The sequence below is a fragment of the Mustela putorius genome, unplaced genomic scaffold (assembly GCF_011764305.1).
Source record: "Mustela putorius furo isolate JIRA1106 unplaced genomic scaffold, ASM1176430v1.1 tig00003845_pilon_pilon_pilon, whole genome shotgun sequence".
Classification (NCBI taxonomy): Eukaryota; Metazoa; Chordata; class Mammalia; order Carnivora; family Mustelidae; genus Mustela; species Mustela putorius.
Genome location: NW_025421998.1, coordinates 64339089 through 64363909, shown reverse-complemented (window position 1 = coordinate 64363909; position 24821 = coordinate 64339089). Strand labels below are relative to the sequence as shown.

At 42.8% G+C, this 24821-nt stretch overlaps 1 protein-coding gene across 2 annotated transcripts in view; it reads right to left on the bottom strand.

Annotated features, from left to right (window-relative positions):
* The window catches only part of NPSR1 (neuropeptide S receptor 1), a 181035-nt gene that overhangs the window by 31879 nt on the left and 124335 nt on the right, over positions 1 to 24821 (bottom strand). The window lies entirely within an intron of this gene.

Here is a 24821-nt window from a genome sequence, read left to right as displayed (position 1 = left end):
GAGAATCGTCATTCTGAACTCTAGATCTGACATATTACCAATGTCTGTGTTGATTAGGTCCCCAGCCTTCAGTACTGCCTCTTGTTCTTTTTTTTGTGGTGAATTTTTCCACCTTGTCATTTTGTCCAGATAAGAGTATATGAAGGAGCAAGTAAAATACTAAAAGGGTGGCAACAACCCCAGGAAAATATGCTTTAACCAAATCAGAAGAGATCCCAAATCGTGAGGGGGGAGAAAGGGACAAAAAAGAGGCTCAGAAAGAAAGAGAAAAAGAAAAGAAACAATTAAAAAGAGAAAACGAATAAAGAAAAAATATAAAAAAGAAACTATACATATATATGTTAGATAAACTAGTTTAAAAACGTTAAAAAAGAAAAGGGTAAAAGTTAAAAAAAATTTAGCAGAAGAAGAGAAAAAAAATTGAAAAAGAAGAAAAAATTAAATTAACTGCAAGACTAAAGAACCATGGGGAGAAAGCCATGAGTTCTGTACTTTGCTTTCTCCTCCTCTGTCATTCAGCTGCTCTCCTTGGTATTGAAACTGCACTCCTTGGTAGGTGAACTTTGTCCTGGCTGGATTTCTTGTTGATCTTCTGGGGGAGGGGCCTGTTGTAGTGATTCTCAAGTGTCTTTGCCCCAGGCGGAATTGCACCGCCATTACCAGGGGCTGGGCTGAGTAATCCACTCAGGTTCGCTTTCAGGAGCTTTTGTTCCCTGAGCACTTTCCGTAGAGTTCCGGAGGACGGGAATGAAAATGGCGGCCTCCCGGTATCTGGCCCAGAGGAGCCGAGAGCTTGGGGCCCCCCCTCAGTGCGCCCTCAGAGAACAGTGCCCCCGTTACTCCCGTCTGCCTGACCTCAGGCCGCGCTCCGAGCTCACCGAGCCTGCGACCAGTTCAAGGTAACCCCGAGCTGTGAGCTCACTCCTCGGCTCTGTCTCTGTAGCCAGCTTCCCTGTTCTAATACCTGCAAGCTCTGCGACACTCAGACACCCCCGATCCTTCTGTGACCCTGTGGGACCTGAGGCCATGCTGACCCCATGTGGGCTTCACCCCGGTTTAGCCTCTGGAGTGATGTCCCTCAGTAGAACTGTTGGGAAATTTTTGATGACTGCTTCAATCTCCTTACTGGTTATGGGTCTGTGCAGGTTTTCTATTTCTTCCTGGTTCAGTTGTGGTAGTTTATATGTCTCTAGGAATGCATCCATTTCTTCCAGATTGTCAAATTTGCTGGAATATAGTTGCTCATAATATGTTCTGATAATTGTATTTCTTTGGTGTTGCTTGTGATCTCTCTTCTTTCATTTATGGTTTTATTTAGTTGGTCCTTTCTCTTTTCCTTTTGGTAAGTCTGGCCAAGGGCTTATCAATCTTATTAATTCTATCAATCTTATTAATTCAACGAACTAGCTCCTAGTTTCATTGATTTGTTCTACTGTTCTTTTGGTTTCATTGATTTCTGCTCTGATCTTTGTTATTTCTCTTCTCTGCTAGGTTTAAGTCTTCTTTACTGTTCTTTCTCCAGCTCTTTTAGGTGTAGGGTTAAGTTGTGTACTTGAGACCTTTCTTGTTACTTGAGAAAGGCTTGTATTGCTATATATTTTCCTCTCAGGACTGCCTTTGCTGTGTCCCACAGATTTTGAACTGTTACATTTTCATTATCATTTATTTCCATGATTTTTTTCAATTCTTATTTAATTTCTGGATTGACCCATTCATTCTTTAGTAGGATGCTCTTTAGCCTCCATGTATTTGGGTTCTTTCCAACTTTCCTCTTGTGATTGAGTTGTAGCTTCAGAGCACTTTGTTCTGAAAATATGCAGGGAATGATCCCAATCTTTTGGTACCAGTTGAAACCTGATTTGTGACCCAGAATATGATGTATTCTGGAGAATGTTCCATGTGCACTAGAGAAGAATGTGTATTCTGTTGCTTTGGGATGAAATGTTCTGAATATATCTGTGATGTCCATCTGGTCCAGTGTGTCATTTAAAGCCTTTATTTCCTTGTTGATCTTTTGTTTGGATGATCTGTCCATTTCATTGAGGGGGATGGGGGATGTTAAAGTCCCCTACTATTATTGTATTATTGTCAATGTGTTTCTTTGAATTTGTTATTAATTGGTTTATATAGTTGGCTGCTCCCAAGTTAGGGGCATAGATATTTAAAATTTTTAGATCTTCTTGTTGGACAGACACTTTGAGTATGATGTCGTGTCCTTCCTCATCTCTTATCATAGTCTTTGGCTTCAAATCTAATTTATAAGGATTGCCACCCCAGTTTTCTTTGGATGTCCATTACCATGGTAAATTGTTTTCCACCCCCTCATTTTAAATCTGTAGGTGTCTTTGGGTCTAAAGTGAATTTCTTGTAGACAGCATATTGATGGGTTTTGTTTTTTTTTTAATCCATTCTGATACCCTGTGTCTTTTGATTGTGGCATTTAGCCCATTTACATTCAGGGTAACTATTAATATATATATATAAATTAGACTGGTAAATAGAACAGAGCCACCCACTTGATTTAAGGTGTATTTTGGTCTCTTAGAAGAAACTACCTCCCAAAATTTTTTAAAGAAAGAAATATTTATATATATACAAAAATAAGGGTAAACATGATAAAGGGATGACTAAGGATGAAAATTTTTTAAAAATTCTAAAAAAAGTAATTGATAAGTTGATTGGAAAAAAAAGAAAAGGAAGTGGAGAGAATTTGCTCAGAGTGGAGACTAGAACAAAGCCTTGTGCTAGATTTAGGGCATATTTTAATCTATTAGAAGAAATTGTATCCCAAAATATTTTTAGAAGGAAAAAACCCTATATGTATACAAAAATAAAGTCGGATACAATGAAGGATAAATATGAGTATAATAATGAAGATTTTAAAAGATTTTTTTTAGGAAGTTATTAAGTAAACTAGTTAAAAAATGTTAAAAGAGGAAATAGGAAAAGTTAAAACATTAGAATAAGAAAAAAATAAAATTAAAAAAATTTAATTAACTTTGCAAGACTAAAGAATCATGGGGAGAAAGACATGAATTCCATGCTTTGCTTTTCCCTCCTCTGAATTCCGCCATTCCCCTTGATCAGTGAGCTTGGTCTTGGCTGGATGTTCTTGCTGATCTTCTGAGGGAGAGGCCTGTTGTAGTGATTCTCAAATGTCTTTGCCCAAGGTGGAATTGCACTGCCCTTGCCAGGGGCCAGGCTAAATAATCTGCTTGGGTTTATTCTTGGGAGCTTTTGTTCCCTGAATGCTTTCTGAAGAGCTCTGGAAGACGGGAATGAAAATAGCTGCCTCCCAGTCTCCAGTACAAAAGAGCCCAGAGCTCAGGGGTCCCACATCTCAGTGTGCCCTTGGAGAAAAGCAGTCAATCACTACCGTCTCCCTGGTCTCCGGCCGTGCTCCGAGCTCACCTGGCCTGTTACTGAGCATTTCTGTCTCTGACACACAGTCCCATTTGGAGTCTCCAAACCCAGCAGATTCCTGCCCCCAGGGAAGGAAGTTGAATCTTCCTAGATCTGCCACTTGTGGTGTCCCTGCTCAAATAGCAGTGGCCCGACTATGCCACAGATCACAGTTTAGGGTAATCCTGAGCTGAGAACGCACTTCTTGGCTCTGTCTCTGTAGTTGGCTTCCCCAACTATGGGGATACCTGTGAGCTCTGCTACACTCAGACACCCCCGATCCTTCTGTGACCCCGCAGGACCTGAGACCACACTGTCCCAGCGAGGGCTCGACCCCCGCTTAGCCTCTGGAGAATTGTCCCTCAGTGGAGCAGACTTTTAAAAGTTTGAATTTTGTGCTCTGTTGCTTGACTGCTTGCCAGGAGCCCGCAAGAAGACCAATGCAACCAGGATAGAATGAGCATGGAGGAGAGCACTGGGAGGAGAGGCTGGATGTCTGGCTGAGGGATAGATCACACGTGGTAGAACTGTAGGGTTTTCTTCCAAAGTAATGGGAAGCCAGAGGTGGGTTTGCAGGATAGTGATGTTACCTGATTTATAGTCATGAAAGATCACATTGGCTGTTTTGCAGAAAAGGAATAAAGAGACGAATAGGTATAATGTTCTAAGCAGAAAGTGGTGGGAACTTAGACTAAGACAGGAGTTGTACAGATAGTGAAGACTGGTTGGGTTTGGGAGCTATTTTGCAGGTAGAACCTTCAGGCCTTGCTACTGTATGAGTTATGTGGGATGTCAAAGGAATAGAATAAGGACAGATAGATGACCCTTAAGTTTTTGGTATAGACATTGGGTGAAAGATGGTGTCATTTACTGAAACAGGGACAACAGAGGGAGGAGTAACTTCATGCGGGGGAGGAGAACAGGCCGACACTTTGGGTTTAACATGTTGACTATGACAAGCTTACTAGAAACACAAATCAAGATCTCAAGTAAAAATCTTAAATAGGATTTCTAAGCAAAGGAAGTATTCTAAGAAAGAGAAATTGATTACTTGTTGCTTACAAGTCAAGATGAAGATTGGGAATCAACACTGGCCTTTTTAGAGGTCGTGATGACATTGATGAAGGTGGTTTCAGGAGTGACTGGAGAGAAAGCAGATAGAAAATGAGAGGTCGAGCATGGAGGAGTTGTGCTAGAAGAGAGACTGATGAAGGGGTCTGTTTTGAGGAGTTCACTGAGGGCCCTCTTGCACTGTTAAGGGGAGCTCCAGCAATCACTCTGGGCTTAGAAAGAAGCAGTGCCAGTTTATTCATACAAACAGGAGAAAAAAAGACCGAGCACACTGTAGAAAGGCAGATAGGTCGATGAATGTGAAGGTGGGAGCATGAGGGAGTTCTCTTCTAATAGGACGTTTTCTTAGTGAAATATGATGCGAGGTCATTAGCTCAGGGAGCGTAAGGGGGAGGAAGCTTTGAAGGGTTGAGAAGAGCAAATTCTATCTACGCCAATCTGACACATATCATGTGCTCTAGAAATACCTTATTTTCCTAAGATAAAGTGATGTTATGGGTCTTCAGAGTAGAGAGAACGGGGAGAGAGTAATGAGGCCATGAGGGAGGGATTTGTAGTGACCCTGTAATTAAATATCCAGAAGAAACGGAATGCCACGTCTGCTTTCTCTGCTCCTAAGCTTCAGCCTTAGGGGAGAATATGTCTCAGAGAAGGCAGTTGGGTCACCTGGGTGAATGTTGGGCATCATTCAGCCCGTTATGAATTCATCAACTTTCTCCCAATTATCTACCCTATGGTCTTGGTGGACAACTCTATTCATAAAGGGAAGGATCCGGGAACCTCTGTCTGCCCTTGAAGGAGACACGGATGGACTGCTAAATTCCACACATTCTTCTCCACTCAGACAAAGGTAGAGTGCCTTCAGGCACATTCCTTTCTTGTTGGATGCCCCCCCCCCCTCCGCCCAGCTCCTGGGACAAGCTTGCTTTTGGAATGTTCACACACAAGGAGGGACTTTGCTTACCCAGAATGATGACAATGCTATACTTGATGGCTTTGATTTTTGCCTTTGAGAGGAGCCCTCGGTGGTAACTGGTGCACAGCTTTCCATCTGGAGATACAGAAGGGGGAATGGTGAAACGGGGTAGTGTTTGTGCCAATGGAAACATCACAGGTTAGATCCACAGCTCCACAGCTGTCATGGGGCCACTTAGATCCTGTTCACCCCTGCCCGGGAGGACACCCTTGGATATTTTCAGAGTCAAGATGGCTTTGGGCTGGATGCTGGTAACAGCTCAGGTTGCAGCTTAATATAAAATGTAAATGCACTGGGACATCCAGACTCTCTCCAGAGTCTTGGCTGAATGCCCTGAGTCAGCTAAAGCTGGAATTAGCCTTGTGACCTGGAATTAGCCAGGGAGTGATGCTAAGCTACCCATCTGGTCACTTCTGCAACTTAGGGTGAAGCCATTTTCTTAGAATGGTTACCCCAGACTAACTCGTTCATCTAACTCAGAAAATCCACTCTCAACAAAACCTCAAACCAGGGATACGAGAAACAAAGCAAAACAAAACAAAAAAACCTGTCTCAAGTAGGATCCTGGATATATAATTTAATTCTATGTGGGCTGTTGTTTGATGGTAAACACATGAAGGATAAATATAAGAATCTATTAGTATCCAAGCTTGATGGAGGCAGGGACTATGTTTTCTTCATTGCTGAATCCTCTAAACTTCGTGAGTGATTAATAAATATTTGTTGAATCAATGAATACAAACCTCTCTCTAGTTAAGAAGCAGTGGTAAAATAAAAGTTGATTAGGGTGTACAGAATTTAGAGGGATAGCTCTCAGTAAAGAAGTAAATTGGTATGAAGTAAATTGGTGTGAAGATGGTACATTTGGGAATGGAGATGTTGGGCGCAGGGTCCCTACCCCTGCAGAAGTGTTTTTACTGTCAGAGCTTCCATCAGGCAGTATGGGGCCTTTGTGAAAATTGGGAAAAGATGCCCTTCCTGTGGATGCCCTCAACCTTGCCCCAGCACACACTCAGTGAGGGAAGCATGAATGGGATGCTAATCCCATGCACTGCTAGCCAGATGCTGCTGACTGGAGCTCAATGAGCAGGACCCTAGTAGTGGTCCATGTCAAAGGCCTACCGGGGCACCTGTTGAATGGAGTTGTACACTAGAGGCCAGCTGCTGTGCTAGGTTGTCCTCACTACAGTGTTCCGATTCCACGTTGGAGATTTATTTTAATCCTATGGAAACTGATCTGAAAGTTACCTTGGCACTATTATTCTAGACCCTCTCCAGTCTAATCCAGCCCAATCCAACCAACATGGCATGTCTGCCAAGAGACAAGACTGAACAGAAGAGGCCGAGATAGAGTTCCTGTTCTCTAGGAGGTTCCAGTCCGGCAGGAAAGGTTGCACACTGTGCTGGGTGAGAAGAGAGAGAGGAAAACCAGCTGTGAGGGAGAGAGCCATCCCCCACTGCCCTGCAAGGGAGGCTGCAGGGCAGATGGAGAGAATCCAGAGGTGGAGCTCTGTGGGGCTGTGTGGGAGTGAGATTGGGAGAGACTTGCAAAGCAGATGGAGCATCCTCAGCCAGGACGTGGAAACCAGAAAATGTCAGATGTATCTGGACCATGGGGGAGTCACTCACTTGACTGGAGCCTAAAAAAGGACGTTGGTTTTCAGGGTGGGGAGGAGCTGAGGCAGAAGTGGAAAGACCTAGAATGTCCTCCCAGGGAGTCTGGGCTGAATTTCGGAGGCAGCCGCCAACCGCTGAAGCTTCTGAGTCTTTTCCCAGTGTGAACATGTACTCGCTGGAGAGGACAAACGGTAATCAGGAAGAATAGGAAGAAACGTTTATGTGCAATAAGCTGAAATGCTAATTAGAACTGGTTTTTTATTTCTTAATGTATACGTTATAAGGCCACTCTTAGGTACTACTAGGGTTTCAAATTATTCTGTTTATTTCACAGAACCACGAGACTTCAGTAGCATAAGGAAGCAAAAACCCTTCAGAAGCATTTATAGCTGCGGTTCTAAGCTGTGGGTGATATTGCCCTGGAGGGCTACATTTGCCAATGTCTGGACACATTTTGGGTTGTCTCAGTGTGCTGAGGGGTTGCTATTGGCATCTAGTGTGGAGAGGCCAGGAATGCTGCTAAACATCTTTAGAGGCACAGGACAGTGAAACAGAATTATCTAGTCCCAAACACCAATAGTGCCAAGGTGAAAAAAACCCTGATTTCCACGGTGGTCTCCTGGGAAGGATATGGGCTCCAAGGTCAGACCTGAATATACCCTCCAGCTCTACCAAACTCCACCTGTGTGACCTTAGGCAGCTATGAACTGTTTCCAGCCTCAGTCTCCCAATTTAAAAAAATGAGGCATAAAACACACCAAACTCAAGAGGCTCTTTGAAAGGGGCAGAGGGAGGGAATCTTTCAAGCAGACTCTCTGCTGGGCATAGAGCCCCATGCAGGGCTGGATCCTGCGATCTATCCCACAGCCCTGAGATCATAGCCAAGAGTTGGATGCTTAGCCGACTGAGCCACCCAGACACCCTGCACCAAACTCAGAGTTTTGAAGATTTAAAAGAAAAAAAAAATGTATTTAAGATGCCAAGCCCTCAGTATTGAGAATGTCAATTCCCTTATTAATTGGAATGAATAAAGTTTTAATAGTATTTCAGGATGAACATGAACTCCCTTTATGGAAGTGAACAGACAGTATTACTACATTTAGAGAGTCTATTATACACTGTTGTTATCTGGATATAGGAATTATATACATCCAAAAGTTCTCCCAGAAGGATTTTACCCATGGGAGGCAAGTCCGAAATACAGCCGACCAAATTATATCCATTCAAAATATCCCATTGGCTGGCCTAACAGCTGGCTCCGAAACAATACAGTTCTGAAAACTTGGTTGGTTTTTCAGAAAAGTTCTTGAGAATGACATTTGTGCTCTGAAATCTTTTTAAAATGGAACCTCACGGTACTTTCCGCAGGGCAACTGGGTGACAATATAATCAACTCCCTGCCCTTCGATCTCCCAATGAGATCAGTGAAAGCCTTCTTTAATCTGACCACTCGAGGAAATGCAAAGCCTCCAGCTTCTAAAGATGGCTCTTCAAAGAGAACTGAGCTCCCAAATGCCAATAATTCTCCTTTATTGGAAGATAAAAGGATTATTTCCACCCAGGCCTTGGCACTGAGCTAGAGCAAAAAAACGGTGAAATCCAACCAACCATCTCTGCGCATTGATAGCTGGGGCCGCCTTGAGGCAGCTGGTCCATGAGATTCGGGACTGGAAGCTGCATCCTGCCCCAGGCAGTCTCAGTTCCTGGATGCATCCTTGGGGGGCCCCCCCACACTGTCCATCTAGTCTCCAAGGGACCACTTCCTGCTCCTTACCCCCCCCCTTCCCCACCCTTGCAGAGCCACTGGGAATCCACTGTTGCCTGAACCACCTGAAGGGGGAGCAATTGGTATCTTGGGATTTTTAAACGAGACAGAATTTATTCCGGGCGGGAGGGATTGTTCCATCTCTGGGCTTATAATGAGGGCAGGAGATTGGTTTGTAACAAGGAAATCTACCTGGGGATGTTTTAAAAAACAAATGCTTTTTTTTTTCACACGTTGGGAAGTCTATGTATTTCCGATTGGCTTTAACAATGTAAATGTTTTTAACAGTCATGCCCAAATTGTAAAATTCTTAAAATTTGAAATTTTTTATTTCCAATCATTGATGGCCTGTTTATTTATAAATATAGCCTCAGGATTAAATATTTCTAGTGCATTTTTACACTAAATTTTGACCACTACTTTCCCTTGTTTTTGTTTTTGTTTTTTTAGACCAGAGGTCATAGCTAGATATGAGGAGGTATGACCTAACTTAGCTACCTCACAGCCTTTTCTGTTCCTCAGCTCCTCAGTTTAGGGGGAACCAGGAAGCCTGGGAATATGGGAAGAATCTATGGACACTATTCTCAGGCCTGGCTCAGACAAACCACCGAGTAATCCTCCTCTCTTTTGTGTCCCTACCCCTGACGGTAGGATGTCAATGCTGAGAGAGACACCTTATAGCCATCTGTTCAGTGAGGCAGAATCTTCATCTGCTTGAGTTCCTGAATGACTATGTGGAGCCTTTGACTTTGACTGTTGATTGGACTTTAATTAAACAAGAAACAAAGTTCTTCTTTGTTAAGCTACTGTCTTCGGGGGTTTCTTTGTTAGGGCACCTAGTGTTTCCTTAACACTAAGCAGAACACTAAGCAGAAAGTGGTATCTCATATGCAATGCTATTATAACAAAAATCTAAAACATGCATTGGCCTGTGGGCTGGCAGCAGGTGACAAGAAAACTGACATTGGAAGCTGGGACACTAGAGATCTATTTCATAGAACCATCACATACGATGCCTGGGAAGTCAAATTGTATATCTACTGAGCCTGGAGCCCATAGAACAGGCCTGGCTCAGCAGTCAGGGCTCTCCAGAAAATGGAACTAACAGGAAATACGTAGAAATATACATAAAAGGAAATGTATTATAGGAATTAACTCACAAAAATTATGGAGGCTGGGAAGTCCCACAGTTTGCTGTTTATAAGCTGGAGAACCAAGAAAGCTGGTGGCATAATTAAGTCTAAGTACAAATCATGAGAACCAAGAAAGATGTTTGTGTAAGTCTGAACACAATGGCTGGAGACTCAGGCAGTCAATGGTGTAAATCCTGGTCCTAGCCTGAGGCCCAAGGAACAGGAGAGCTGATGTCCAAGGGCAAGAGAAAATTGATGTCCCAGCTCAAGCAAATTTACCCTTCCTTTGTCTTTTTGTTCTATTCAGCCTTCAGCAGATTGGATGATGCCTACCACATTGGTGAGAACACCTTTATTTAGTCTACGGATTCAAATGCTTCTAGAAATGTCTTCCAGACACACCCAGAAATAGTGTTTTGCCAGCTATCTTGGCATCCCTTAGCCCATTCAAGTTGACACATAAAATTAACAATCACAGTTGGTAAGTGGAATGTTAATAGTGTGTGTTGATTGCTACCACTATGATTAGCAAGGTATTAGAAAAAAGAGATGAGCTCAGACAAGAGATGGTTGGTTTATGAACAAAAATGACAGGAACATGGGGCGCCTGGGTGGCTCAGTGGGTTAAGCCTCTGCCTTCGGCTCAGGTTATGATCTCAGGGTCCTGGGATCAAGTCCCGCATTGGGCTCTCTGCTTAGCAGGGAGTCTGCTTCCTCCTCTCTCTGTCTCTCTGCTTGCCTCTCTGCCTACTTGTGATTTCTGTCTGTCAAATAAATAAATTAAAAAATTGACAGGAACTTAAAGTCTTAAAATATGGGATCTCATGGAACCGCAAGTGTGCATTGCTTCTGGCCCTTGATATTAACAGATACATCTTTTGCATGACCTGGTGCAAATTGAAAATGTGAGTGGAGCATTATAGTAAATGTGTACACCTTCTAAGTGTACAAGTCTTATACCAGTGGAGCTGACCTTGGTCCCCAAATTAAGTTTGAGAGGTTTTAACCAACAAAGACCCATTCAGAATCATTCTTGAGGCAAAGATGACACTAAGGATGTGGCCTCCCTACTAGTGTTTTAGATGGCTTCAACCTAGCCTCCATTAAGTTAAAGACAGGGATGGTACATGGAAGCAAAGACACAAGTCGGATATGAGAATTCTATTAAGAAAGACTTTTTGGACATGGTCACTGGCACATGAAACTGAAAGCAAATGGATCAGAAGCCTTCTACGTATTTGAGGAATGATATTACCAAATAAGCCGTGAGCTCTATATCTTTTTCAACACTTTGAGAGATCAGATGTTAACATTTTTACTAATCCTGTGGGTAGAAAATTGCATCTGAGGTTTAAATGTGCAATTTCTTCATCATCAATGAGGTTGAGAATCTTAGTTTTGGCCATTCCTTTTGTCCCTTCTGTGAAATGTCTGTTTGTGTATTGCTCATTTTTTTCTTTTTATCTCTTGTTGTTGTTGTATATGTTTTTTAAAATTGAAGCATAATCAGCATACAATTTTATAGTAGCTTCAGGTGAATAACATATTTATTCAACAATTCTATCCATTACTTAGTGCTCACCATGCTAAGTATGGTCACTGTCTGTCACCATACAATGTTATCACAATATCATTATTATTATTATTTTTAAGTTTTATTTTATTTTTTTTCAGTGTTCTAAAATTCATTGTTTATGCATCACACTCAGTGCTCCATGCAATACGGAATGTTAATTCCATAATACCCACCACCAGGCTCACCCAACCCCCCAAACTGCTCCCCTCCAAACCCTCAGTTTGTTTCTCAGAGTCCACAGTCTCTCATCGTTTGCCTCCACCTCTGATTTCCCCCAACTCACTTCTCCTCTCAATCTCCCAATGTCCTCTGTGTTATTCCTTATGCTCCACAAGTAAGTGAAACCATATGATAATTGACTTTCTCTACTTGACTTATTTCGTGCAGCATAATCTCCTCCAGTCCCGTCCATGTTGATACAAAAATTGGGTATTCATCCTTTCTGTTGGAGGCATAATACTCCATAGTATATATGGACCATATCTTTTTTATCCATTCGTCTGTGGAAGGGAATCTTGGCTCTTTCCACTGTTTGGTGACTATGGCTATTGCTGCTATGAGCTCTGGAGTACAGATGACCCTTCTTTTCACTACATCTCTATCTTTGGGGTAAATACCCAGTAGTGCAATTGCAAGGTCATAAGGTAGCTTTATTTTTAATTTTTTTTAAAGATTTTATTTATTTATCAGACAGACAGGGATCACGAGTAGGCAGAGAAGCAGGCAGAGAGAAGGAGGAAGCAGGCTCCCTGCTGAGCAGAGAGCCCGATGCAGGGCTGGATCCCAGGACCCTAGGATCATGACCTGAGCCGAAGGCAGAGGCTTTAACCCACTGAGCCACCCAGGCGCTCTTATTTTTAATTTCTTAAGGAATCTCCACACTCTTTTCCAAAGAGGCTATCACAATATTACTAATGACATTCCCTATGCTGTACTTTTCATCTCCATGACTTACTTATTCTATTCAACTTTTTAAAAAATTCTTTTTTAAATTGATTTTTAGGAGTTCTTCCTATATTCTGAATACTAATCTTTCCCCAGGTCTCTGTGTTGCAAATACCTTCTCCCACTTTATACTTGACTTTTTAGATATTAACAGAACCAAATTTATCTATCATTTCTGAGTTAACATAAATGATGTAGGATCTTGTTTATGTTGGATCTTGTTGATCTATGTTTAACTTAAGATCCAACATAATTTATGCTAACTGGGATATGACATGTATAACATAATTTATGTTAACTGGGATATGACGTTGGGATATCTTATCCCAATGTCATAAAGGTATCACGATACATTTTCTTTTAAAAATTTTCTATGGGGGCGCCTGAAAGGCTCAGTCACGTGGCTCCTTTGGGCGTCAGCCTTGGCTCTTGTGCTCTAAGCGTCCTGGGATTGACCCCTGCTGGGCGGGAGGCCTGCTTTCCCTCTCCTAGTCCCCCTGCTTGTGTTCCCTCTCTCGCTGTGTCTCTGTCAAATAAATAAATAAATAAACAAGCAAATAAATAAATAAAATCTTCAAAAAAAATATAGAAGGTTTATATGTTGTGAACATAAGGAAACGGAGTCAGCAAGGCCTGAAGGGGGCGCTCACACGCACGTACCACTCCCGGCAGCCTGCCTAACCAACAGAAAAACCACTTGGAGAAGGGAGGGCGCTTTTTACACGAGAATTTGTCTCTTGCCTTTAAGAAAAAGTAAGGAAGATCCCGCCTTCCTCAGCACCAAAGCACCAACCACACCACCTGCTGCCAATAAGAAACCGCCGCCACCTGGAACTCTTCGTTCTCCAGTGACCTTTTGTTCGGAACAGCCTACCCCAGTTCCTCCTAAAACCTAATAAAGCTCACCTTCCCTTAGTCTCTTTGGACTTGCCTAAAGTTCGCCCCAGCTTGCTTGTCCCGAATTGCAATTTCTCGGCTGTTCATGAATAAATTCATTTTTTACATAAATAAAATTGCTCTTTGCTCTGCTTGCAGTTAACAAAATTTCAGTCTCCAAGTCTCCTGGAATTTGTTTTTGCTTATAAATTGAGGTAAAGAACCAGTTTTATTTCTTTCTCTATGGTCTTCTGACATATATCAAGTTTTTGTATATATGTAGGTTCTGTTTTGAAGTTGTTTCATTTTCTATTTGTGTATTGTATTGTCTCAATACCATACTCTATTAATCACTCTGACTTTATGATAGATTTTAATATTGAATAGAGCTAACCTCCCCTACTTTTGTTCTAGTTCTCTAGGAGTGTCTTCTTGGCTATTCTTGGCTCTTGAAATTTCCGCATATATTTTAAATTGGTTTGTCAAGCTCAATAAAATGTCCCATTTTAATTTTGACAGGAACTGCATTAATCTGTAGATTGTTTGGGAAAATTGACATCTTCAAGCTATTGAATCTTACTATCCATGAACTTGTTATAAGCTTCATTTATTTATATCTATTTCTTTTATGAAGTTCTTTGTCTTTTACTAAATGTCATTCTATGTAGAGAAGCCATTTTGCCTGTGTTTACTGATGAAGAAACGTGCTGAGAGCAGCTAATGGACTTATCTTAAATCATTTAGCTAGAAAAATAGGACTCTAACCCAGTTCCCAATCCAAAGCTTTCTTCCCCACCTCATTCTGTCTCATTTGATTTGAAACCTGCAATTTGGATGTGGCATGGATCTTGTCCCGTCTCCTAAACCACAATGGCCAGACGCAGTCATACACAGATAGGTTTGCAAACCCTATGGCCGCACTTCCTGCATCTCCTGTCCCTATGCAGTTAACTGCTCTATTTTACAGAATTAGATTCCCTTGGGCATCAAAAACACGCCTGTTTAGGAAAGATAACTTACAAGATTGAAAAATCTCATCCCTGGTACCTCTTGCCTTCCACACTTGTTTGTGGGAAAGTATTTAGATCATTTGTTAAATAGTTCTTTTTCTTTTCTTTCTGTCCACCTTTGAGGGAGAGAAAATAGACTTCTTTGCTGGTAAGAAGAGTGGTTCATAAAAGAACGAGAGCTTGAATGTTGCAGCCTGTATTTACACCGCATGCTTCTGTTCACACTAATCATTGCCAATGTCCCCTCGTTGATGAGCAATAATCCTGGCATGCTAGCACCACTGGAGATCTATTTACCAGGCAACACCATAAGCTGCCTAGCTGTAATAACAAATAGAAAATCAGGTGAGTTCCGTTTATGAATCAGATACAGAGAGTATATGGGCTTTTGACACTACTATCTGCCCCTCATTCCAGAAGAGGCTCACTGGTGTTAATATGGACAACTGAAAAAAAAAAAATAGGGGTAATAGACTTTGACTTGTATTAAAGAATAAAAATTGACTGCAGCCATTTCCACTTTGGGGAGGATAATGGCATATTGTATACCCAGTGGGAAAACTTCTCTCTATGTGGCTTTGAACTATTTCAGAGACTGGAGGACAGGGCTAAGCCAGTAGTTTAGGGACTAGGAAATCTAGTAGCAGGGAGATATGCGGGACTCTGGAAACAGACAGAGCCCAACCACAGTGGTGAAAGGCCTGCTAGAAAAGGGGGGGGGCAGCTGATAGGAAGTGGAAAACTTTCATCCCCTCAGACCTACAGCAACATTTGCTGTAGGGAGTGGGGTGGAAGAGAAGCCACGCCAAAGAGCCAGGGTTTGGGTTTTTTAACTAAAAAAAATTTTTTTTTCACTTTGAACTTTTTTTTTTTTTTTTTCCCCAGCCATGTACCACCTCCCCTTCTGCAGTGGCCTTCCTTCTAAGAGGCAGCCTGATACTGGGGAGAAAACATAGGCTTTCTGGTCAATTGTATGGGCTGTCCTTCATTTGTAAGAGAGAGATTAATAATGCGCCTTGCAGCGTCATGCACAGATTCAAGAAGATGTAGTATGGAAAGAACTTAGTGAAGTGGCTGACAGGAGCTGCTCTGTCTGTTCCTCTGTCTTGTCAGCTTGTGTTGATAGACCATGTAAACAAATGCTTCATGGCCAGACCATATATAGAAGCAGAACCCCTGACCCACACTCTGCAGCCACCAGGCCAGGGAACCAACCCATTACCTAAAGTGACCAGACCAGAAGGCCAAGCTACCATGTGTAGGTCATACGTGTAGCCAGTCTGACCTGTATCTCTCTCCCCCTGTCCTGTAAGACCCATAACAATCTACCCCAAATGGTCAACACTCAATTAATGACTGACAGCTTCTTTAGTTTTTGTCTCCACTTTCAACTTAAACCCAACCAGAGCTAGCCAAGTATATACCCTTCACCAACCACGTGGGATTCCATGCTTCTACCTGGCCTGCCTGCAGCTTCCCAGGCAAACAGCCACCAGCCACCAGCCAGGGCACATCTGAATTCTTCCCTTTTTCCACTATAAAGCCTTCCCACTCCTCTGCTTGCTTTTGAGTCTCTGCCAAAACAGAAGACATGGTGCCTGACTCCCTTGCAATGCCTCTTTTGTGAGCTCTGGATAAACGTTTGTCTATTTCTCATTTGGTTGGACTTCAATTATTTCTTCAGGGTCTTTTTTTTTTTTTTCCTCCTGATTCTGCCTCTGTATGGACTATGGGTTTGTGTTCTCCCCTAATGCATATGTTGAAGTCCTAATCCCCAATGTGATGGTTTTTAGAGATGGGAACTGTGGGAGGTGACCAGAGTTAGACGAGGTCATGGGCATGGAGCCCTCATGATGGAATTAGTGCCCTTATAAGAATAGACACCAAAGCCTGTGCTCTTTCTCTCTCAATCTCCCCTCACCCCCATATGAGGACACAACAAGAGGGAAGGGGAAGCCATCTACAAGCCAAGAACAGCACTTTCACCAGGAATAGAATCAACTAGCACCTTGATGTTGGACTTCCCAGCCTCTAGAACTGTGATAAAATAAATTTCTGTTGTTGAAGCCACTCAGTCTATGGCACTTTGTTATGTCAGCCTGAACAGATGCAGACGCCCCCTTTTTACTTTTTTCCCCTTCACACCCATTGCTCTGGACCTTTCCAAACCCTCTGGTCCCACCACACTTGATCTGTCCACCATCAAATCAGGGGTCGTGTAGTCTAAGTGACAGTTTCATCAGTATATGCTTGTATAGTGCACATTACTCAATCCAGGTTACAAATGCACTGCTCCTAGGCTCTCCTAGAGACAGTATCTTGGTGAAAAAGGACTGATTCCATTGGTTTGAATTTCAGGCATCACAGAAAGCTCAGCAGGGAGACATCTGTGGGCAGGAAGAGGCATTTTTTGTTATCTGTTATATCAACCTCTGGGAACTTCCTTATGCCTTGTAGCTTCTAGATCCTACCTATGTATCAGAACACATCTTATCTTGGTCATTACCCATTCCCTGAAAATATAAGTTTTGAATGTTTAGGGATGTATCAGTTTAAGATATATCTCTATATCTATCTATCTATCTATCTGTCCAGCGTGCTATCACCTGTATATGCACATGCATATTCTAATACTTATTATGTATTCGTATATTTATAAAAGTGATATCATTTAACTTTTTCCTTATTAGTTTAATACATAATAAACATCTTTTTATTGCAATGAGTATACTACATAATACTTTTTACAGCTGTCACATTTCCTTGTCTATATAATTATACTCGATCCCTCATTACAGGTATGCAGAACTTTTCCCATTTTTTCCTGATTATAAACAATGATTCTTATGTTTTCTTTCCTTTCCCTCTCTTTCACTTAAATCACTAAAAAAAGTTTATTTCCTTGTGGCAATGAGGTAGGACTATAGCTCTATTTATTTCTAAATAACTCTCTCAACAACACTAATTACTGAATGATCTCTACTACGCTATCAATTCGAGACACTTTATCCTCCCCTAAATTCCCAAGGTTTCCTTTAGAGTTTCTGTTCTATTCTCTTCTTCTTGTAATTCTTTGATAGAGATACCCTATTTCAACAATTTTAGTATTTAATGTATCTATTTCATGCCTGATAGAGGAAGGATGTCTTCCTCCATTTTTTTTTTCAGACAAATATGCTGACGTTTAGCCAGAGCCCCTGACGATGAATAAAATGAATGCATTTGTGTTCATTCTTTCTGCTTGCTCTTGTTCTTCTAGAAAAACCAGGATGCAGAGACTAGACTGGAGGGAGGGAGTCTGTGTGGAGGACCTGCACGGAGCCCAGAAGGGGTCACAAGTTGAATGATAGGTGTTTCACGGGTGGCATATTTCCAAGCAGCCTGCACACACCTCGGGGTTGCTCTTGTCAATCACGGTGGGAGTCAGCAGCCTCTAACTGTGCCTCCCGCTGGACAAGAGGTTGCCAAACCTGGGTGCACATTAAAATCATCCAAAGAGCTTTTCCAAAGTAACGATGCCAGACCTCACTCCAAGCGGAGTGAATCAGAACCTCTCAGGCAGCGGTCTCCTGGTATTTGGTGCATTTGAGAATCTCCCCAGGCAGTACTCTTGGGCAGCCAGAGCTGAGACCCCACGTGGGGGCCTAGAGGCTTCCTCTAGTCTGAAACTATGCTATGGATTCATTTGGCATCCCCAGGCCTTGGTACTGCTGCTGACCTGTGGCGGACACAGCAGAACTGAACTGAATTCAGATAAGAACACCCAGCCTTATACGTCTCTCCCGATTTACCTAGAGAAGGGACACAGATGATTAGTGCCCGCTTGGGAATCCTTAAGACCTTCCCTCCATCACATGGGAGAAGTAGCTTCAAGAGGGAGGAAAATGAGCAAGGTCTTGGTCTGGTAAAGGTGTTCGTTCACAGTTTGAAAAGAGGAGGGTGTCGAGACCATTTAGGCTGTCTCCTTATTTTAACCTGGTGAAGGCCAGAGAGGTTAAATGACTTTGCAAGGTGGCCCAGCTCTCAGTGGCACACCCGGAACAGAAACCAGCCCTTTTGTTTTCTGGGCATCCGCATTATACCCTGCTGTCCTCGTGTGAGGGCGTGCGGGTGTGTGTGTATGTGTATAGGTGTGTGTGTAAGTGTGCATGTGAGAGACTGTGAAAGAGTGCATGTGTGCATGCGGATACCAGGAACGGGAGGAGGTAGGGAGTCCGAGCAGAGAAACTAGTGGCATTATAATAAATAGAAAGCCAGGAGCCCTCTGCCCTCTCTTTCTGGCATGTGGGTCACTGTGTTCTCTCTCCGGGTTGGTCTCTGGCAGGTGTGGCAGCATTGGACTGGGTGGCAGGGTAGGCCTCCAGGTCCCAGTGCCCGCAGTGTGGGAGGGGCTCTGCACTAAGGTTTACTGATGCAGAATTTGGGGAAGGGCTATAGTGGGTGCTCTCGGGCTCATTCTGGGGTGAGATGGTGTGTTGGGAAAGCACTGACCATGCGTCGCCTGGCTTAGGGTCCAGGACTGTTCTGTGGATGGACAGCCATTTTCTCCATCTGTAAATTCAAGTCAAGTAGAAATGTCTATGCCCATGCATCACTGAATGTGTGCTCCTTGGACAGACCTCTGTATACCCCAGTGTCCTCCATGGTGTTCTCTTTGCCAGGCCCAAGTAACCAGGGTGACCTTTGGATCCTGGCACCCAAAGTCTCCTCTTCCTTCTTGAGTCTTCAGGGAGGCCACATGGAGGGGACAGCACCTACCAGGAGAGGCTTTGTTGGGTCTGACCAGCTGGCTGGGTCCTGATGGAAGAGTGCAGGCTGGTTGAATTCAGGCAAAGCCTGAGCTCTTATTTGCTAGACAAAAACCACTGAAGAAGGAAAATTATTTAAGAGCCAGGTAATGCCAGTTAGACACTTACCTGAGCAGTTGGAGATCACTGTCTCATGGGCTTTGCTTTTCATCCAAATGGTTCGGATCACAATGGCATAGATGACACTGTGGAAAGGACCAGAGGTAATATTAACATGGCTGGTGGGTTCCTACTGTCAGGACACAGAAAGACCACTCCAGTTCTCTGAGTGTGAGGTAAGGAGGGAGGGTGCTCTAAACCACGCCTGGTCCCTATCCTGGCTGATTATAGAATCCCTGCATGTCACAGCTACCACTTTTTTTTTTTTAACCTGAAGAGGATAGAACATGGTGAAGTAAAATGGTTCCTCCAAGATAGCTCAGATGGTTAGAGGTAGAGCTGAGATTAGAATCCAGACTCAGGGTTTGGGATCAGAAAGATTTGTATTTGTATCTAGCTCTACTACTTGCTGCTTGTATAACCTTGACCTTAGACACTCTTTAATGTGGCCCCATGACTCCTGCCTCTGTTATGCATGCCTTTGTGAGATCCCCTTCCCTTAACTGGGGGAACTGTGACTTGCATTGGGCTGAAGGTGATAAATGTCTGGGATCGTGTAAGATTTATGCTTGTCTTGTTAGCGCCTCTCTCTGTTGCTGCCCATGAGTCCTACAGCCCCAGAAAATTAATTCTGCCAAGAACCCACAGGAGCCTGAAAGAAGACCCTTCCCCATTGAGCCTCTGGTGATAGCCCAGCCCTGGCAGACACCTTGATGGTTGCCTTGCTTCCGCGGAGGTGAGCCATGCCCCATTAAGCCATGTCTGACTCCGGACACACAACACTGGAGATAATAAACATATGTTGTTTTAAGTCATGGCTTCAGGATAATTTGTTACCCAGCAATAGATAAGCAATCTACTGGCTGACACAGGTTGAATGTTTGCTGCGTCTCCACCCCTAAGTTTACATGTTGAAATGTTAATGACCGTGGTGATAGTAGTAGGAGGTGGAACCTATTGGTGATTAGGTTGTGATACAGCTCTGATGAATGGAGTTAGTGCTCTTTTAGACACCCCACAGAGCTCCCTAGCCTCCTCTACCATGTGAGGACCCAGGAGAAGTCTGCTGCTCAGAAGAGAGCTGTCACCACACTCTGACCATGCAGGCGCCCTGTTCTTGGACTTCCAGCCTCTAGCACTGCAAGAACTGAAGTTCTGTTGTTTACAAACCACCCAATCTGTAATATTTTGTTACAGAAGCCTGAACAGACTAAGGCACTGGGCCTCTGTTGACACTAAAATGGAATTAATAACACAAACACTTTTTTGGGGATGGATCGAATGTGACAACATTGAAAATGCCAAGCACAGCACTTGGAAATTAGCAGAGACTCAATAAATGTCATTTTCATTCCCCTTTTTCTTCCCCATTTTTCACATACTATCACACCTACTGTAGCATGAAATAATTTATGCCTAACAGGAAAACAAAATATTAATGACTCAAAAGCATCAGGAAATTTTGTATCTTTTGTTCCCTTTGATCAGTTGTTTGATGCTTCCAATATGTTAAGAACTTGAACTAAAAACTCTGGGACAAAGCATTGCTTTACTTTAGAATGCCGCACATTTCTCTCCTGAGATTTACTGGTTAAAATAAAATCAGAACTCTGGTCTGCAGTGGCTGACAAAGCGCTATTGTTTTTAATGATCTTTAGAATATAACTTAATTAATGACCGTGTTAAAAATCTTCTGCTCCTTTTTGTTTTTCCCATTCTTGCTAAGTGAACTCCTCTGAGTGCTCCAGGTGTGCTTGGAGCCCTTTTGGAACATCCCCAGTCCTTCTCATATACCTGCCCAGGGATTTTTCTGGAACTTGTGTGTCTACATTATAGAAGAAATGAGGAAAAACTACTTGTGAGTCTATTCTTTACCTTAAGTTGGACATTTGTTATAGCAGAGAAACTTTTTCCCCACATAAATGAGATACAAGGAAAGGTAAAAACCACCACGGAACATTAATTATGTATTACAGTTGCAACCCCAGAGCTAAATCAATCAACAATTCAAATATTTATTGGCCACGAGCCATATACATAATGGAGAATTGAGGAAGGTCTTATGTGTTAGGGGTTTGGGCCTAAGTCATCTCTGCCTCATCTCCTAAGGACCCTTCAGGCAAGTGGAAAGCAACTCCTAATTAGTAGGGTGCCCCTTTATGACAGATCAGGCCATTGCTCAAAGCGGAGCAGTTATGTATCAGAGAAATCTCTGAATTATGTTCGTCTCCTTCTTCTTCGTTGTTCCTTTCATCAGCAAGTTCTGTGGTCTGTCCCTTCAAAACGTCCCCATGCCTCCATGATTTGTTCCTTCTTCTCCATTCGTGCTCCTCAGCATCAGTCTAGATCCTTACAATCTCTTTTTTTCCTCCAAATATTTTTACATTTTATTTTTATTGTGTTAAATAAACATAAAAAAATTTTACCATTTTAACCAATTTTAACTGCATGGTTTGGCAGCATGAAGTACATTCACACTGTTGTATAACAGTCCCCACTATCCATCTCCAGAATTTTTCATCTTCCCCAACTGAAGCTCTGTACCCATTAAAAGGAAGGCTTCATGAACGTTCATGGCATCTTCATATGGGGACAGACTAATTTCTGTATGGTTCCAATTTCAGTATGTGCGCTTCTGAAACAAGCACCCCTTATGACCTCTTGCCTGATTATTGTGATCTTCTAACATCTCTGCTCAGCTACCATCTTGAATGCCCGCGCGTCCCTCAAGGTGGCGCTCTAGGACCCAGAGTCATCTCTGGCTTAAAACTGCCCCAATGTCTCCACTTACCTACAAGATGACATCCAGGCTCTTACATAGGGCATCCAAAGCTTCCCACAATCTCCCTCTGTCTTCCTCACCTTTACCACCATCATCCTTCTTCCCTCCACCCCACTGTCTCTCGATGACCTTTCTCCAAATCAGCAACAGGAGTGCCCAACAGGAGCGAGCTGACAAAACTGACCCCAACCCCATGCTTCATATGCAGCTGACTTTGGGTAAATTCCAGTGCCTTCTATCTCTCTGTGCTTGCTTTGCTTTCTTGCTGAAATGCATTTTTTAAGCCCATTCTCCATATATCACTTAGCTGTGAAACCTTTCTGAACTGTCCCTGTTCCTCAATGATAACTGGCTCTCCCTTCCTTAGGACCTCCATGCTGGTCTAACACACAGTTTTCGTGGAGTCTTTTGTCTATGATGATCATGTCCTAAAGATCAGCAAATCTATCCATAGCCCATTCTCAGAAACAGAGTTCAAAACAGATTTTCAAAAACAGAAACATCTCTACTGTTTTGGTTTAACTTCTTCCACGTCTTCAATCTATTTCCACTCTCCCAACAAGTGCAGGTTTCTTCAAGTTTCTGAAAAATCTGAATACTGAAAGATCATCCCGATCGAAGAAAGTATCCCTTATCTGTAACTGGCTGCCTGAGTTCTTGATTTTATGGGACACTCTCTAGACACAGACCCATTTTCTCTCATTTCCTTTGTAGAGGCAGCTCGTGATGGGGGTTGCATGAGAGCCGAAGCCCAGAGAAAGACCTTGTAGGACTGCCTTAGGAGGATGCTTGTACCTGGTTCCTTAGTCCTGATTCTGGATAATGTGTAAGAAGTGTCCAGGGAAGAGAACAAAACCTTTGCCCTTCCTGTGGGACACAACAGACAGTATTCCCTCAGACGGTAAGTGCCCCACCCCTGCAGGATTCAGCACAGGACTGGGGACTTCATGGGTTACAGTCTTGGAGCCATAGACATTCATAGCCAGTGGGGATCTAAGTCTCCATCTCTGCTTCCCATTTGGGGTTCGAGGATTGTGTCCAGTTATGCCCTGAAGGTCTCCTTAGAGGTCAAGCATAGGGAAGACAGGTAGGGGGAGTTGGTGTTTCACTGAACAAGGCCCTTTTTTCTCTTCTCCTAGCAGGGGCATTAAGGGTACTTGCTAGTCAAAAATGTCTCTCTCATTAATTAATTCATTTCATTTTAGGTATTTGAGGACTCACTTTGTCCCAGGCACCTGTTAAGTCATGGTGGATACTCTGGTAGAAAATACAGATTCCTAGCCCTCATAGAGCTTACACTACAATGTGGCAATACAGAATACATTCGTGGCAATAGGTAGTAATAAAATGAGGACACATTAATATATGCTTATAAAGAGGCAAAACGCTCTGAAGATAAAATGGAGGGTGAAACAAGAGTATATAATAAGGACCTTGATTGGTTGTGGGGGTCAGACTTCAGTTTTGAGAGATTCAGTGATTTGTCTGAGTTCACACAGCTAGAGGATAGGTCCTCTGATTTCAAGGGCTGTAAACCGACTTGTTAACAAGATTGGTTTTTTTTTTTTAGGATTTAGTTTATTTATTTGACAGACAGAGAGGCAGGCAGAGAAAGAGAGGGGGCAAAGCAGGCTCCCCGCTGAGCAGGGAACCCGACGTGGGGCTCGATCCCAGGACCCTGAGATCATGAACTGAGACAAAGGCAGAGGCTTTAACCCACTGAGCCACCCAGGCACCCCTGTTAACAACTTTGTGAAGGAGGGTGCACAAGTTCCTCTGGGGGCTGTATTGGGTTACATATGCTATATATGATTCTAGTTATTTCCTAAATGCCTTCTTTGATTCCTAGACCAGGTTAGCATCCCTGCTGTGGATCCCCTAGGGCTCTCTATTTACTCTACTACCACTCATCACAGTGTTGTAACCCCTTCCTTAATTGGCTGTCTTCTCTGTTACAGGAATATTCTTAAATTCAGACAGCATGTGTGTCTAGTCATTTCTGTATCCCCCTTACCAGGTCCAGGTCTCCCAGAGGGTGGGTGCCCTACAGCTATTTCTAGAAATAATGAATATATGGCAAAAGGTAAAGTGTCAGGGACTCAACAGTATCTCTGTATGTAGTTGGGTTTTGGGAGACATGAAGGCAAAACTAACTTGTAAAAACAGCTTGATACTTAAGAAACTAAAAAATTACATGAGAGTCCTGATATATACAGCCCATTGGTACCATGTTTAATGGGCTCCCAGACAGAGAAAGTCAAAGGGATGCCTTGGCTAACTCACTTGGTGCCACTGAAATAACTGAGATTTCCTAATGGTCCTAGAAGAGTTCATTCTGATGACTTAGGTAATTCAGATGAATTTACTGATGTCTGGAAACAGCAGGTTTGGACTGTTGGGTATCAGTTAGGATACTTTTTTATAGAAACTTATAGAAAACTCCCGACTCAAATTGTTCTAAACAATTGGAATATTTCTTATCTCCCATAATTGCAACTTCAAAGGGTCGAAACTGAGTTTCAGAAATCTGACTTTTCTCTTTTCTTTTCAGTGTAGGTGTTTCCCTGAGTCAACTGCAGCAGTTCCAGCTGTCAATCCTGGACACCTGTATACAGAAGCAGTATCCAGAAGATAAGCCATCCTCTCCTGGACTTGTTTCCTAAGAATGGGGAAATCTTTTCCAAAAGCTCTTCAGAAGATGTTCCCTCACATCTCATTGGCTTGAATTGGTCACGTGGCCATTCCCAAACATTCACATACT